The sequence below is a fragment of the Rattus norvegicus genome, chromosome 1 (genome assembly GCF_036323735.1).
Source record: "Rattus norvegicus strain BN/NHsdMcwi chromosome 1, GRCr8, whole genome shotgun sequence".
NCBI classification, from domain to species: Eukaryota; Metazoa; Chordata; class Mammalia; order Rodentia; family Muridae; genus Rattus; species Rattus norvegicus.
Genome location: NC_086019.1, coordinates 131711807 through 131728556, shown reverse-complemented (window position 1 = coordinate 131728556; position 16750 = coordinate 131711807). Strand labels below are relative to the sequence as shown.

Genomic DNA, 16750 nt, shown 5'->3' with positions numbered 1-16750 from the left:
AAAGAGGTTATACAAGTTTTGCTCCCACCTGAAAGGCATTTTTGCTTTTTTCTATCCTCACTGTCCATTAGGACACACAACCCGACGTGTGAAATATTCTAGCTGTCACTTGAGTTCTTATTTCCTGAAGATGAGGAGGTCTTTATTTGCATTTTTATTTTCTGAAGATGGGAAAGTTTTTTTTAATGACCTTTTGAGTAATTCAGAAATTTTGTTCTATGAATTACTTATTTATATGATTTGTTCCTTTCTACAGTGAAATCATGTTGTTGATTATTAAACGTATGCACAGGTATAAATCGCAAATACATTCTGTGTATACTCCTTACCTTTCCTTTTACTCTTTAAGAGTACAGAGATCTAATTGAGCATTCCCTATTTGTCCTTTTATTCCTTCATTCTTTCTCTCTTTCTTTCTTTCTTTCTTCTTTTTGTTTCTTTTTTTGACAGCGTCTTATCATGCCCTCCTGGCTATCCTTGAACTCTTGAGACCCATTCCAGGGCTGGCATTAGGGTCATTTGTCTCCAAGTCTGACTCCAAGAGCAAAGAGGTCATTTGCTGTTTTCTTGATGCTAGAGAATGAGTTCAGGGCACTGAACGTGATAGGCAGGCCATCTAATGCTGAGATACATCCCCACTTTGTGCTTTGTTTTGTTTTGTTTTGTTTTGTTTTCACACAGGATCTCATAATGGAGCCCAGATCAGCTTGAAATTCAGTCTTCTTGCTTCAGGGTGCTACACTGACAGGAATGAGCCACCATGCCCAGCTGAAAACATTTTCAAATTATCATCTGTTCAATATTCCAAGCAAGGGATTTTGTTATGAGATTTAAGCACAGAGAGAGAGCGTCAGGAGGCGGGGGTGCTCTACTCAGATTCACACCTTCATGATTTTTTCAATTTCTCATCTTCTTTATGTCCAATTTGTACCTTTATACAAAGAAAACCTTAGTCCACTCCAAGATCGGGAAGATATTTCCCTATATATTTTGTAAAAGAAAAATAAGTTTCTATTCTTACATCTTTGGTCTTTATTCTCTGGGATCAACTACCGTAGAGACACATACACCATGTCCTTAGTTTTATTCATAGATGACCATGAACTACAGAGAAAATTTTTAATTAGTCCAAGCTACTCCTTTTATTTCCAATTGTTCTCTTACAATATAAGGGGGAACTGCTTCTGAGTATTTAGAAATTTCTTTCTCTCTGTAATGCGCCCAGGCTTGGATTTCCTGCTTGTCTTTATTTCATGCTGATGTACTCTGTGTATTCTGTAAGGGTGCTCTAATCCTTTTTGGAATGAGATAGAGCATAAATAAATAAGTGCCCCATCTCAGGAGCGCTTCTGTTCGTGCCAGAGTTTTCAGGCCTTGGGCCTGTGGGGACTCCACTTAATAAATTACTGATTGTGTGTATCCTGAAGGTAATGGAGCTTCCAGAGGTGCAGAACAAACCGCCAGAGAGTTGTTTAAGTACTGGGAAAATCTGGCCTGATACATTATTCCAGATCTATATTTATGTTCATGGCTTACAAAGCACCCCAGGGCCCTCTGGGATAAGGAAAGCTGCATGAATCTAAGAAAATATTATTAAATGGATTTATTTTGGGTTGCAAAAGAGTATGCGGCTCTCTGGAGAACCACTGGAGGGGAGTGAATTATTTTCTGCAATCTCTAACACTTGTCTTCTTAAGAGTCTCTCATTGAACCCCTGGTGCCCACCCTAATAGTGCCAGTTAATCCTGTTGCTATAGTTACAACAATTAATTATGTGCTTAACTAGCCTTACTGGTATATTGCAGCGATTCAATTAAAAACTGATTTTATTCTTATTGTACTTTCAAGATTTTTTTTCCATCCTTGAGCTTTGAAAACTGGCCATAATGTGGGTGGAAAGAGTCCCAGAGGTTGTTCGGTTTTCTGGTGCTGGCATCATTGGCTAGAACTTGATGGAACATGACACAATTGTCCTGACATAGGCTTTTGGTACCAGAGCCAAAACATTTGGGAACTGACTCCAACAACTAAGTGAATCATAAAATTAATACCCTGTCGGCATCAGCTACTAAGAAGAGATCTAACCCCTCCTTAATTTTGGTAATGCATTTAAATATTAATGGGAATATATACAGTCCTAAATTAGTGGCTGTGCAACCCTTGGTCTGACACTTTGGAACCCCCACAGTCCTCAGCCATATGGTGAGAATTGCCTTAAAGGCCAGGCAGACTTAGGGGCAGAGGACACATCAGAGCTTCAAAATGACTGAGACTGTTAACTTCGGGGATCTGTAGGATCCCTGTAGGATCTGTACCGTGCCTGGCCACCAGTGTTGGAGGGAACACCTGACAGCTTTGCTGGGGGAAGTAAAGATTTAAAAAGACTTCTTTTGATGTTTTTGAAATTATAAAAAGATATCCCATCCACAGAACTAACACGCCTGTCTGCATATTTTAAAGGAATTTCCCATTACCATGGCTCTGTGGTAATAGCCATTACTGATGAACTTGGACAGACTGGTCTTTTGATTTTTCAGATATAGAAATTGAGTCTGTCAAAGCACCGAGTTCCTTTTCACGGGGTCTGAGCTGGGTGGCACAGCCAATATCACACTTGACCTCCCGCTCTCTTACTTCTGGCTCTTTATTATCTCAACTTGTCGGAACACTCATTTACTCTGACCCTCTTCCCCTAATAACCTCACGGTGTCAACCAAGTTCCAGTCTACACCTTTTGGAGAGCGTATCCTAGATCTAACCTTGACTCTTCTTCATCAGCCTGGGCCGCTTTCCCTCCCTCCTTGTCCTCCCTTCACACTTCCGTGTCTTCAGAAGTGCCCCTCTTCTCTGCACCTGTCCTCCTGAGCCTCTTAGCTCTGCCACAAGACCACCTTCTCTTCTGCCATGATACTTCATCTTCCTAGACTCCCTAGAATTACACCCTCACCAGGCTCTTACCCTGGCTTGTTATCACACAATTTATGATCAGCACTCCACGTCATAGGTAGATAGTGGATGAGGCCAATGTTGAATGCAAATAAAACTATTTATTCTTTGCCAGAAGCCAGTCTGTGAGTTTGATGAGAATCTTCCATGTACAGACTCCCTTCTCTGCCTGTCACATGGCTGTGGTCTCATAGTGCCACCCTCTTCCTCTGGTATTCACAGGGATTTAGGGGTTCTGTGCCATTCCCCTCAGCATGAGAGTTTGTCCAGAGCTACTGGACTCTGACCTTCAGAACAACTCTTCTGTTGCTTTGGTTAGACAGGGCATCCACCTATGCCTTTTATACATATGTCCTGTCTTGGGTACAAAGCCAATGCATGACAGACACTGGATGCACTTATTTTCTATATTAGAATTTGCTTCTTTAAAATTAGATATTTTTTTCCTACAGCACTCTCCTAACTAAAAGAAATACTTCTGAAATGGTGTGTGTGTGTGTGTGTGTGTGTATGTGATGAATAGAAGAGGATATTTACATACACACTCACAGAAGGAAGACTGTTTTATGCTGTATTGGGATTTTCTCAGTAATTTAAGAGATATTTATTAAGTGCCTTATATCTGCAAGGCACAGTGTAGGTGTAAATATTATCTATCTCCTAAATAAATATTCATTAAAGAGTTCATTTTAATATTCATTAAAACAAGTAGATGAATTATTTACTCACTTGGGGGCCATGATGAGCTCTGAGAAGAAAGCGATACTTTTTTTGTTTCCTTTGTGTCCCCTGAATGTGTAATGACTGTTTACTGGGTGCTGGGCACCAAATGGGGCCTAGGAATGCAAGCTAAGGAATACTTTAGGCAGTCAAACCCTATGGAAGCAAATCGGAATCTGATGATGAGGGCAGGAGGTGTCGGGAAGGCAATGATTGAGAGTTACATTAGTCTGGCTGGGTCTACTGTAAGCCAGATAGTGATCATGTGCTTGCTGGCCTGCCTGAACACAATGCCACTTCCCTTGGAGTCTTCCTAGGAAACCTACTGGCTTCTATTGTAACCATACACTTGACTGTAATTTTCTGATATGCTGAGAGCCCCTACCCCACCATATATACATAATCATTCAATAACAAAGAGATGCTTCCAGGAATCAAAGAAGTCTCCTAATTGGTCCAATCTAATCCCTACTGGAGGCAAGTACAGCCCATACCCAGATCTTTGTGGAAGACAGGGATGCCCTTGTCCAAATAAACTCCATCATGCTTACCAAGTTCAGTGTTGTTCTCTGCTGTCCCTAAGGGATCCTAGAGCCCCTCGTTTCATTACTCTGGCTTATATAAAAGCGGATGTAATCTCACAAATTCAGATGAAGGAAAAACAAAAGGAGAAAAATTCTCCATGAGTCAGATGGCTGGTTCGAGGTTAGCTGGCATGAAGGGCATGGCTCCTCTGTCAGCGTTAGCTTCAGGCCCCACCTTCTGTGGCTTTGGTAACACATCAACTTTTATAAAGGAGAAAATATCATAATAACTCTCCCAAGCATTCGAAATGCCATGCGAAGGGAGGGAGGAAGGAAGGAAGGGAGGAAGGGAGGGAGGAAGGGAGGGAGGGAGGGAGGGAGGGAGGAAGGAAGGAAGGAAGGAAGGAAGGAAGGAAGGAAGGGAGGGAGGGAGGAAGAGCACAATTTCTTCACAATATTTAAAATACTGTACAAACAGGAAGAACATGAAGGAGATATAGCAGGGCTTTGTTCAGCCTATTGAGGAAAGACAATGGCCTCTTGGTAAAGCATGGCCATTTTTTAAAAACAAATTAACTAATTTATTTATTTTTCTTTCTTTAAATTAAAAATAACTCTATTCTATCTTGTAATTTGGGGATTTAAAAGCGTGAGATCCAATTTGTCTCTCTAGCCTTGAGTTGAGGCATGGCATTTTTGGTTAAAAAAAAAAAACAAAGGGCATACAGTTTTTCCCTCCCTTAAGAGGGGAAATCTCAACAAACCTGACTATCTCATAGATAGAAAATGCCCCCTTAGGAAATCTCTTTGTTCTAGAGACTTAAAAATAGTGCTAATCTTCAACACGTAAGTAAGAACAAGGGCCCCTTTTCATTGCCCATTCTCATTCCATGGAAGGACTTTTCTTTTTTTAATACTAATTTTTATTGGATATTTATCTATTAACATTTCAAATGTTATCCCCTTCCCCAGTTTCCCTTCTAGAAACCCCCTATCCTATCCTCCCTCCACCTGCTTCTGTGAGGGTGCTCCTCCATCCACCCACCCACTCCTGCCTCTCTTCCCTGGCATTTCCCTACACTGGGGAATCAAGCCTTCACAGGGCCAAGGGCCTCTCCTCCCACTGATGTCCGACAAGACCATCCTGTGCTATATATGAGACAGGAGCCAGGGGTCACTCCATGTGTACTCTTTGGTTGGTGGTTTAATCTCTGGGAGCTCTAGAGGGTTTGGTTGGTTGACAGCCTTATTTATAGTTGCCAGAAGCTGGAAAGAACCCAGATGTCCTTCAGCAGAGAAATGGATACAGAAAATGTGGTACATCTACACAATAGGTACAACTTAGCTATTAAAAATTACGACACAATGAAATTCTTAGGCAAATGGATGGGATTAGAAATATCATCCTGAATGAGGTAACACAATCACAAAACACACACACACACACACACACACACACACACACACACACACACGGTATGCACTCACTGATAAGTGAATATTAGCCCCAAAGCTTGGATTATCTAAGATACAATTCACAGAACACATGAAGCTCAAGAAAAAGAAAAACCAAAGCATGGATGCTTCAGTCCTCCTTAGAACAAAATATGCAAGGGAGGAAATATGGAGACAAAGTGTGGAGCAGAGACTGAAGGAAAGGCCATCCAGAGACTGCCCCACCTGGGGATCCATCCCATATACACACACCAAAACCAGACACTATTGCAGATGCCAAGAAGTGCTTTGCTGACATGAGCCTGATATAGCTGTCTCCTTAGAGGCTCTGCCAAAGCCTGAGAAATACAAGGCAGATGCTCACAGCCAAACATTGGACTGAGCACAGGCCCCTGTTGGAGGAGTTAGAGAAAGGATTGAAAGTGCTGAAGGGGTTTGCAACCCACAAGAAGAAAGTACTTCTCTCTGCAATGGTCTCTTTGGCTAACCTTATCTCTTACTACTATATAAGTTTTCTGTATCTTACACTCTATGACTACACCATTGTATTCCTTCCCAGCCAGCTCATAGGATATTAAGACACAGTTCAACGGAAGGGAACTCATTCATGGGTCATCCCACAATCATGGTTGGGATAAGCTCAGTGCTGGCACTTCCTAATGGTCTGTCTTATTGCCCAAATAGCCCTTTTGTGAAATACTGAGTCCATATTAGGATTTTATGGTTTTTGGGACATGTGTTATAAGCCAACTTGGGGTCTTAAATACTGAGGAGAAAAACTCTCTTCTACGTTCTCTTTCTTTACACAGTCACGTCTCCAATTTTGGCATCCAGATGCAGAAGGCATTCCCCACCTTGAAGTCCCAACTTAGGGACTTCTGAATCAAGTGCTGTCAAGTCAGCCAGGCTATCCACTTACTCTCTTGCTATATAGATCATGAATTGTATCTCTGGAGGCTCCCTGGTCCTTCACACAACAGCAAACCCATCTCTTCTTTCTCTACAGCCACAGACTGCTTGAGTGAGGTGTTCCTATGACTGTGACTTAAGCCAACCAAAGGAGGTGAAACTATGCACTTTGATAGTGCAAGAGAACTCCTTTTCCCTCATTCAGCTTTTTAAGGGGAGAACTACCTGTGTGGGTTTACAAATGACCTGGCCTGTTCTCAAAGACCTGGGCCAGTGGCTGAAGAGAAGGTGTCACAAGGACCAGAATGCTGTTCCCTTCCATCCATCTCTATCTTCCTGTATTGTGACTAAGGAGCAGTATTAGTTATTTTCTGTTACATCATGATCCAGGCAACCTGTAGAAGGAATTTGGTTTGCATAGTTTACTTAGTCTGATGGCCGCAGAGCATTAGAGTCTATGATGGTGGAGACAAGGTTGTGAAAGGCAACAGACCCCAGGCATGTGTGCTGGAACACAAGGCAAAGAGGGCCAATAAGGTAGGAGAGGCTACTGAATGTCAAAGCCAACACGGTGAGGCCCCCAAGTGACATATTTCCTCAAGCACAGCTAAAACTAAACGTCATAAACAGTGCCACCAACTGAGAATCTGATTGTTCGAATGCCTCAGCCTGTGAGAGATTTTCCTCATCCAAACCACCATGAGGAACAAGTAATAAAGATCGTATAAGCTTTGGCAGAGTGTAGTGACACATGCTTTTAACCCCAGCGCTCTGGAGACAAAGGCAGAGATCCGGAGATTTCTGTGAATCTGAGTCCAATCTGATCTATGAAGTAAGTGCCAGCCAGGGCTACATAATCAGCCCTATCTAAAAAACATGACAAAAAAAAAAGAATTGTGTAAGGTCACAGGGTGCATCCCTAGTGTGTGTGACAAGGTTCAGCATCCTCGGTGAAGAGACAGAGGCGAGGGCTTGCTTACTTTATCTCCGGGAAAGAGCACAATCTACAAGCCAGGTGGATCATCAACACCAGAACTCAAATGGCAAAGGACCCTGATATCAACTTCCCACCATCCACCGTCCAGAACTGTTAGAAAATAAGTGTCTATCAGTTAGGTCACCCAGGCTGGGACATTCTATTTTTGCTGCCCAGCCACACTAGGGCATAGACTGCTGGTCAGAAAGCAAGGGCATTTGGGGACCACACTGATAGTGGCACTAGGTAAATCACACTGAGAAGCTGAGAACTTGGTAGCTGCTTAGTCCTTAAGGACTAAGTTACTGCCTCAACGAAGTCAGCTAAAGGCAGCTCCACAGTAGCTGCCTCTCGCTAAAGCTGGCAGGCTGCCTCAGCACGCCTACTCCAGTCCCAGAAACCCGGAAGATACCCGGATAACCTCTAGACTCTAATCCATAATGAAAACTTGGAAACCCTGGCTCACTGTCAGGGATGAAATCAGCAGCAGCAGAAAGGGAGGCCAAGCAAACAAAATTCAAGATAAACTCTTTCAGTCACGCCCTTTTAATTAAAATCTGGGCTGCTACCAAAGGGCGCCACCCACATCCAGGGTGGGCAGTGCCAAGTCAATCCAACCTTGAGCATAGCTCTTCAGCTGAGACTCCCTCCCCAGGCTCAGGAGATGCTAACTTGTAGCCAGTTGACATTAAAATCAACCGTAATAGAGTGTACAGGTACGTGTTTTATTTTGTGGTCTAATTAGCACTCGCAGAATTAGTTTTTTGTTAGGGTGTTTCCAAACAGAATTTGTTCTTGTCGATTCTCTGCCATGCTCTTCTCGCCTGTGGCCGTAACTACTCCTTGGTCGCATCCACCAGCATCATCTCCTTTCTGCCTTCACGTCTCAAGTATCTGGTTGTGTCCTCGCCATCTTCAGCAAAGACGCTGCATTTAGTCAATATTTAGCCCACTGACAGCTAACCCAGTTGCCCATATACTGAGGGACTTCGCCACCGTCATTCTTGGATTTTTTAAAAATATTTTGAAGTGTCTTTCAGTCCCATCTCTCTTGCGTCCTTACTTATCAGTGCTCCCCATTTCCTTCAATGACCACAAAGTCATTATTATAGTCTGCTAAAGATCAATAAAAATGGTCACTTGACTCACCTTTCATACACGAAAGAACTTCGCGAAGTTCAGTTCTGTGACCTTGCCATCATATCGTGTGTGGCTTCATCTATTCAGTCTCCATGTATTCTAAGTTAGTATTGCTACATGAATTTGACATCTAAATTTGTCCACATATTTACATTTTCTGATTCTTTTTATTTCTTGTATTTCCATATTTTTATGAGATAAGCTTTCCTGTTTTAGAAAAATCCTTTAGTATTTCTTTGAATGTGTGCTTAAAGGCAAAAAAGTAAGTAACTGTTTTGATTTCAGTGTGTCTGAAAGTGTTTGGTTTTGTTTTTTGTTTTTTTTTTTCCTTCCATTTGAAAGGGAAGCTATTTTACTTGATAGGTCTCTAGGTGGGGCCTTTGGGACATGGTTACACATAAGGACAGAACCCTCCAGGACAGGATTAGTGCCCTTATCAAAGGAGTTCCAGAGAACTCCCTTGTCCCTGAATATATTTCAGTTATAGTTTTTTAAAAAAAAGTCTATCCAATGATGTTTATACCCAAAAAAGCTTATCCAGAAACTGTCTTGACCAAGTAATTGCGTTTGTAGCAAATCATTGGTGGGAACAAATGAGTGCAGACAGAGCAGCGTGCAGTAAGAGGAGCTTCACAGCGTTATATACAGGAGAGAAAATTGGAAAGAAATAGGAAGTCTGACATTCAGGCAATTATCAAGTAAATTATGCCCATCGATACGAAGCAATATTGTAAACGCAGTAAAATGATGTCTATGGAAAAAAATTAGTCCAAAAAGAGCTTATGTTATCATCGTAAGTGATTTCAATATAGAGTGTGATGTTTAGTTAAATGACAAAGCTAAAACACAGAGGAAAAGGCTGAAGCTACAGTCGTACCTCGGTTAACCGCTTACTGTAGGTAAGGGTGGCAGCTGATTTCTACCATCAGAACACATGCTACCACACACAGCTAGGGCAGATCCCCTTTTCTCTTCCTTTCCCATTTGAAATGATAAATTTGGATCCCTGAAAGGATGTTTGACCTAGAGAATTAAAATCCCCATAATTGTCTTCTATATAGAATTACCTATAGAAATGTTACAAAAGACTCATTGACATTCATATACATTTTTCTAAGTCTCAGATCACTGAGAAAAACCCTTGCACAAAATGGCTGATTTGGACTCTACCTGTCCTCTCAGAACTCTGACTTAGAGCTCCTTGCCCCAGAGTGCTATGGTTAGAGGACATAGGCCTTTCAGAGCTGGTGAGATCCTGAGACTAGAGCCCTCAAGAACAGGAGCAGTGTATTATCAGAAGTCCCAGAAGGGAGCCTGTCCTTTCTTCCATATGAGGGTGAAATGAAAACCTGGCCATTGTGAGCTGGGAAGGGAGCTCTCGCCACCCACATATCAGCCTGGAGTTCCTGGGATCCCAGTTTGAAGAAGTGCGTGTTAACCACCAAGTCTCTGGCATTTTTCAGCTGAAATGGACCCAGGCAGTCCATGGTATAACACACATGATCTTTATGTGAAATGCGCATCCCAGGCTTTATATTGAAAATTACATCCCAGGCAGATTTCATCGAGAGGTCTTAATGGTATCCACCATTCCACACAGTACTAATCAGTTTCTGAACCTCATTAGGGGTGGTAATAATGCTTCTCCAACAGGAATTAATTTTATGCTAATCATATATGTCAGTGACTCTCACAGCTGCTTCACAGAAGCCAGGATTTTGCAAATTAGTTGCTTTCTTATTTGGGAAGGGTGTGGGATGGGCCAGAAGCAAAGGCATCATTGGGGCTCACATAATGTTTTTGGACTCGTTAATTAGCCTACCAGTCTTGTTCTATCATTTCATCAGAAGATGGTTTGGGGCTTAAGCCATCCTGAGGTCATCAATTCTGACTCAGCTGATTAACACCGGGCTCGTCAGATAATTGGAAAGGTCAGACAAAAGAGTGTCTAGTCTTTCTCCTAAAGCGAAAATTATTGTCAGATAATTTTCTAAGGAATACTCCAGCCCTTGCTGGAAAGAGCTCTGGGATTAAGGAGATCTTAACTTAGATCCTTGGTGCCTGCTGTGTGGCTTTGGGGAAAGAGCTCGTCTTTATGAACTCAAGTTTCTTACAATGGAAATAAACACATCTCTTCAATGGTAAGGCATAGATGACACACACGGACCATAGCGTCCATCCCACTGTAAGGGCACAATACACTTTCATTTGTTTAAACTGTCTTTTAACATGTCCTAGAAACCTAAGTGTGTTTGGAAAAGTCAAATGGCAGCTTCTAAATTGATCCCATGTTTTGCACCTTGGAGGTCAGGCTGGGTGGGCTGCTCTTGCCTTTCAGCACTGAATGGGGGAGGTCCATAAAGTGCTTGTTGTCCAAGCGTTGAGTACCAAAGTTTAGATACCCAGAACCCACACAAATATTGAATAAGCACTGTGGTCTGTCCGTAATCCAGAATCTAAGGAGACAGAGAGTCCCCAGGGCAAGCTGGCCTTCCATGCACACATACGTGTACATGCACATCTGCACACCTTGCACATGTGGACACACATATAAACCATATTAATGAACTTAAAAAATGAGGCATGATAAAACATGGGGCGTTAGGTGTGGGTAGGAATGGTAGAGGGATGGGTGCATTTACATCCTAGATTCCAGCGAAGGACAAAGGCTTGGCATGAAAGATCCAATGGAGGGATGAGGAAGTTAGTTGGATGGATTCATGTCGCTAGTATTATTAAACATATATGTGACCACAGAGTTAGATCTGGAGAAGAGAGTAGGGAAAAGACATGCCCTGCCCCCTCTGTCTTTAGAAGGCTTACACTCTAGATGGGGAACCAGGGAAATGCAGCATGCCCCAGGAAGTCATTTGGGAGATGAGTAGGAATTGAGTATATGAAGATAATAAGGAAGAACAGAGGCCCCTTGGTAAGGGAAAACACGCTCCAGACACAAAGTGGAAAGAACACTGGACAGTTTCCGTGGGAAGCCAAAGCAGAAAAAGGAGTGATGTCAGGTCTGTCTCCTGTGGAACCACAGGAATCATGTATACAGAAAGCCACACACACATGAACTTAGAACTCACTGGTTTTATAAGCTTTGATTATTAAGTTACATAACCTTTTAAGACATTCTAGTTAAGCTTTTAATCCTAAAATAAATATGGATTCGCACAAGTGTCTATGAAAATTAGAGAGAGGTTCTCTACCATCCCTCCATTCCTCTAGAGCTGTTATCTCATCAGAGCCTCAGAACTAGTAAATGGACAAGGACACAGGAAAGACACTGAGCATCTCTGCTCCCAAGGGGGCCTCATGTCCCCCATTTATGACCACACCCTTCCTGCTCCACCTCTTCCTCACCCACTGACCAATTCTTCGTTTCTATAATCTGATTAAAAATAGCTAAGGCATCTTTTGATACCTACATGCCCTATAGAGATATTTTCTATTTCATTTCTGAATTGATGAATTATATCATGATTTTTAAAATATATTTATTTTCAATGATGGGTATGTAGGGAGGGGGTAAGCGTGTGAGTTTGGATGCCCATGAAGGCCAGAAGAAATTGTAAGATCCCCTGGAGCTAGAATGGTTTGCAACCATCCATGTAGGTTCTGGAGCCACTGCAAAAGCAGCAAGCACTCTTAACTACTGGGCCATTTCTCCAACCTGTTTTTTAAACTATATTTTGTTTATTAATTTTTGAGGATTTCATATGTACTTTTATCACACTAATCTCTGCTCCTCCGACTCACTCCTTCCAGCTTCACTGCCATCAATATATTCCTTCCAAAATGTCTGTTCTACTTTTTAAAATAGCCGACCAACTCTGTATGTGTGGATGCTGGGACATCTACTAAAGTGTGCTCCACCTACCAGAGGCCATAGCATTAAAGAAAAATAATTATCTTACCTCATGAAGCCATCGACTGTCCATAGTTCCTCGGCTGAAGGGAGGGGAATGCTAACACCCTGTCCCTCCTACTCCATGCCATAATGCTGACTTGCTTGATCTTGTACAGACAACCCCAGCCGCCATGAGCTCAAGCGTGCAGTAACCTTGTTCAGTCAAGAAGACACTGCTTTTCTCTGGCACCTGGTTCTTAGCTTTCTACCCTAGCTTCACTGTAGGTGAGAGGGTAAAAGTCTCCTTTGTAGCTGAATGGTCTCTTAGTCTCTGCACTTTGACCAACTGTGAGTTTCTGTGGTAGCCACTATGCCCAGGACAAAGAAACTTCTCTGGTGAGGGAAAGATGCAAGAGTCTGTGGGTATAAAGTTGAGAGGTCAGTTTGATTATGTCTATTTAGTTCACCTCTGAGGCCTGTAAGCTCCCCAAACATAGAGTCTTTCAGATTTTCCTAGTTTAATGGAGTGCTGCATGAAATTCCCTTGTAACAGCCTGTATCCCTTTGGCGTCTGTTATGTTTCCTTATTCACCTGTGATGTTGTTCACCCATGGCTTTTTTCACTAATCCTTGGTGGGTTTTTGTCCCTCTTACCTTCTCCCTCAGTGTTTTCTTCCCCGCCCCCCCCCACTTATCCCCATATAAAGTTCTCCCCCATTTTCCCATTTCCCCTTTCATAGCATCTGTACCTTACTACCCTCTCTCCAATCCCCACCACTGTCGCTTTTTACTTTCCTAGTTTCTACAGTTACTTGAAGACATACACTGACGTTTGGATTTGGAGCTAGAATCCAGTCTTATTCAATTCACTCTTATTATAGTGCTTGAAGTTTGAGCATTTCAGTAAAGCAGCCAATTGCAAAATCAACTTACCCAATGAGTATCTTCCCATATTGCAAAGTCAAGCTGACTGAAAAAGAAAGCAGAGAGATTATTCCAATCATAGTAAACACACTAAACACACTAAATACACACACACACACACACACACACACACACACACACACACACACACACATACACACACACACCTTGGACTAAACCTAACCAAAGAAGAGAAATGTGAAAAAACTTATACAATGAAATCATTAAAACACTGACGAAAGAAATTAAGAAGGCACCAAAAGATGGAGAGACTCTGATGCACATGGACTGGTAATACTAATATTGTGAAAATGGCCATCTTACAGAAAACAATCTAGAGATTCAATGTTCAAAATTCTGGGGCAATTCTTCGCAAAAACCGAAAAGGAAGCCTTAAATGCCTGTAGAAGCACAAAAGATTGCAAATAATCAAAACAAGCCTGAATAAAAGCATTGCTGAATGATGGAAAGAGAGAACCAAACTGGGCAAGCTGTCCTCCTCTCTCTCTCTCTCTCTCTCTCTCTCTCTCTCTCTCTCTCTCTCTCTCTCTCACACACACACACACACACACACACACACACACGATAATAGTGCAATTCAAAATTTAAAAATAAATGAATATAAATTAAATGCACATGGTGAAATGCTGTCAGAACTGCTGGGAAATGGGAATGTAGGGGAATTCCGTGGAGTGCTGTGGACATTTGGGATAGATTCGGAGCAGGGGAAATGAGTGTCTGCAGTGGAGCAGGGTGAGCTGCCTGACAGATGCATTCTGCACAGTCTGTTTACTTAAGAGACTTCAGGTAAGATTTAAATTGTTAAAGCTGAATAGTCATGGTGAAACAATAAAAGCATACAGGTATGTACATAACTTGAGTTTCTGTGTATTTCATTTTTTCCAAATACTGTACAATGGTACAATGGAATTTATCATTTAATATTTACAGAATCCTTATAAATACAACCCAGAAAATCTTACTGTACTCAATCTATATATGGGCAAAGTGAGCATCAGTCCCAGTCCCATCTTCAGGTTGAAAAGTGATGGGCTGTAGTTAAGGGTTGTCTCTTTGTCACACACCCTATATTCTTTAAATGTACTTATTGTTTTAAGGCCTTTTCTTCTTTTCATATTAGAAGAGGAATATATTATTTTCATCTTGAGAGATTTTCAAGTTTAACATCAAAAACAAAAGATTGGAGAAAGTTATTTAAAACTAACACTGCTGGGGGTATCAACGTTCCTGACTTTAAGTCATCCATCATAATTATAATAGTAAAAACAGCATAGTACTAGCACAAAACCAGACATGTTGATTAATAGAACACAACTAAAGACCCTAATGTATATCCACACATCTGAAGCCATCTGGATTTTTAAAGAGATGCCAAAAATACACACTGGATAAAAGATTTCTCTCCCAGCTTGTTCACAAGTCAATTTCAAATGCATCAAAGATAGCAGTGTTCAAATATGAAACCTCTGAAGAAAGTGGAAAGTAAACTTCAGGATACAGGCTCAAGAAAGGACTTTCTGCATAAGATTTCATTTGCAAAGGAAACTTGAACAACAATCTACATCATTATATTATAAGACTTCTGCACTACAAGGGAAACTGTCTATCAACTGAAAAGGCAACCCATTGGATATATATATATATATATATATATATATATATATATATGTATATATATATATGGCAGATTAGTGTCATGAATTTACAAAGAACTGAAAAATATGAACAACAAGAAAACAAACAAACTTTATTAAAATGACTTATGGATTTGAACAGAGAGTTCTCAGAAGAGGGCATATAAATAGCTAATGTCTAAAATGTTTATTAATTTATTTTATTTTCAATTAAAATATAATTATATCATCTGCCCCTCCTCTACTCCTTCTAACTAATCCCATGTCCCCCAACTCCCTGTAAAATTCATGGCCTCTTTTCCTATCCCATATGTTGCCATTTCCTGATAATGAAACATTCAACAATTAAACACGTAAGCAAACTCCTCCGCATCCACTTCAGTCTCTGCGAGCCCCTGTGAGCCCTGCTTATTTGATTCTCCAGGCTGTATTCTTCCCCTGTTCTTGACCCCTTTGGTTCCTGTAATGGGTTAGTGATTGTGGGAGTGGCCAGTCAGTGACTGGCCTAACTTAAGAGCCAAACCACAAGGGAGCTTGTGCCTGACACTGTCTGGAAGGCCAGGAACTAGAAGCTGGATGCCTCAAACGTAGGGTAGAACCAAACACAAGTTTTAAATTTGTATTTCCTGTGGCCTAGGATGATTAGAAGTGCTATTAATTAATTAATTAGTTAGTTAGTTTTCTTAGCCAAGCTAAATCTGTCCTGAAACGTTCCTCTGTAAAAAGTAGGTTTCATTGCTGTCAATGGAGAAAATCAATCAATAATTCTGTGTCTTCGAACCACAACAATGACCTACATGGCAAGATATCACTAAAAGTGTGATGGGGTACTTATATCTTGGCAGTAATCAGCAGCTTCTAATTGGTCTTAAGGCCTGCTTAAGAAGAGAGAAGTCATGCCTGATACTGTAAACCTAACCAAACTACCAATGACCAGTGAGGTTGTAAACCCTAGAAAGCTCACTGCTGCCACTTCACTAAGCCAGCATAATTCCTGAGTGCATTCTAAATGCTTATCCTTATAGCCATACATATGTGTAGCTCTCAGCCATCCCCAAAGCTGGCTTCTCTTTGCAACGAACAGAGACAATTGTAGAAAGCCACATTGGTCAAAAACAAAGAACAATGACAATGACAAGACCGGTTGATATGCCAGTGTAGTTGGCGAAAAATAATCTCACAAAGCTCCACCTTTACACGAAGAGCTACAGACAATTCATGACGGCTAAGAGAGGGAGAGTTAGTTTTTCATAGGTATTAGGGCCCTAGACAGTCACTCAATTCGTTATACCTAAAAATATATACATATAAACTGCAAATGGACTCACCAGGTTTTATTTATAGATTTATTCTTAAGGTCACACACATCCATATGCATACATTTAACAAATACATGTATGTGTTGGAAGAAATCAACACATCTGTGCTAGGTCATCAGCACATATTCTGTGGTTGCTGATCTTGGGGTTTGGTGGGACTCCCAACAATGGGGGTAGGGCTGTCTCTGACTCTTTTGCCTAATCTTGGGACCCCTTTTCTCCTACTGGGTTGCCTTGTCCAGCCTTAATATGAGTGTTCCTGCCTAGTCTTTGTTGCATGTTGTTATGCTGTATTTGGTTGATATCACTGGGAGGCCTCCTGTTTTCTGGAG

The 16750-nt window shown here is 41.4% G+C and overlaps 1 long non-coding RNA gene across 1 annotated transcript in view; it reads right to left on the bottom strand.

Annotated features, from left to right (window-relative positions):
- Positions 1–247: 247 nt before the first annotated feature.
- The window catches only part of LOC120099847 (uncharacterized), a 32789-nt gene continuing 16286 nt past the window's right edge, over positions 248–16750 (bottom strand). Inside the window, exons 2-3 of the long non-coding RNA XR_005499208.2 lie at positions 13454–13490; positions 248–12937 (exon numbers count right to left, since the gene is read on the bottom strand). This is a non-coding gene — a long non-coding RNA (uncharacterized LOC120099847). The remainder of the gene's footprint in view (positions 12938–13453; positions 13491–16750) is intronic.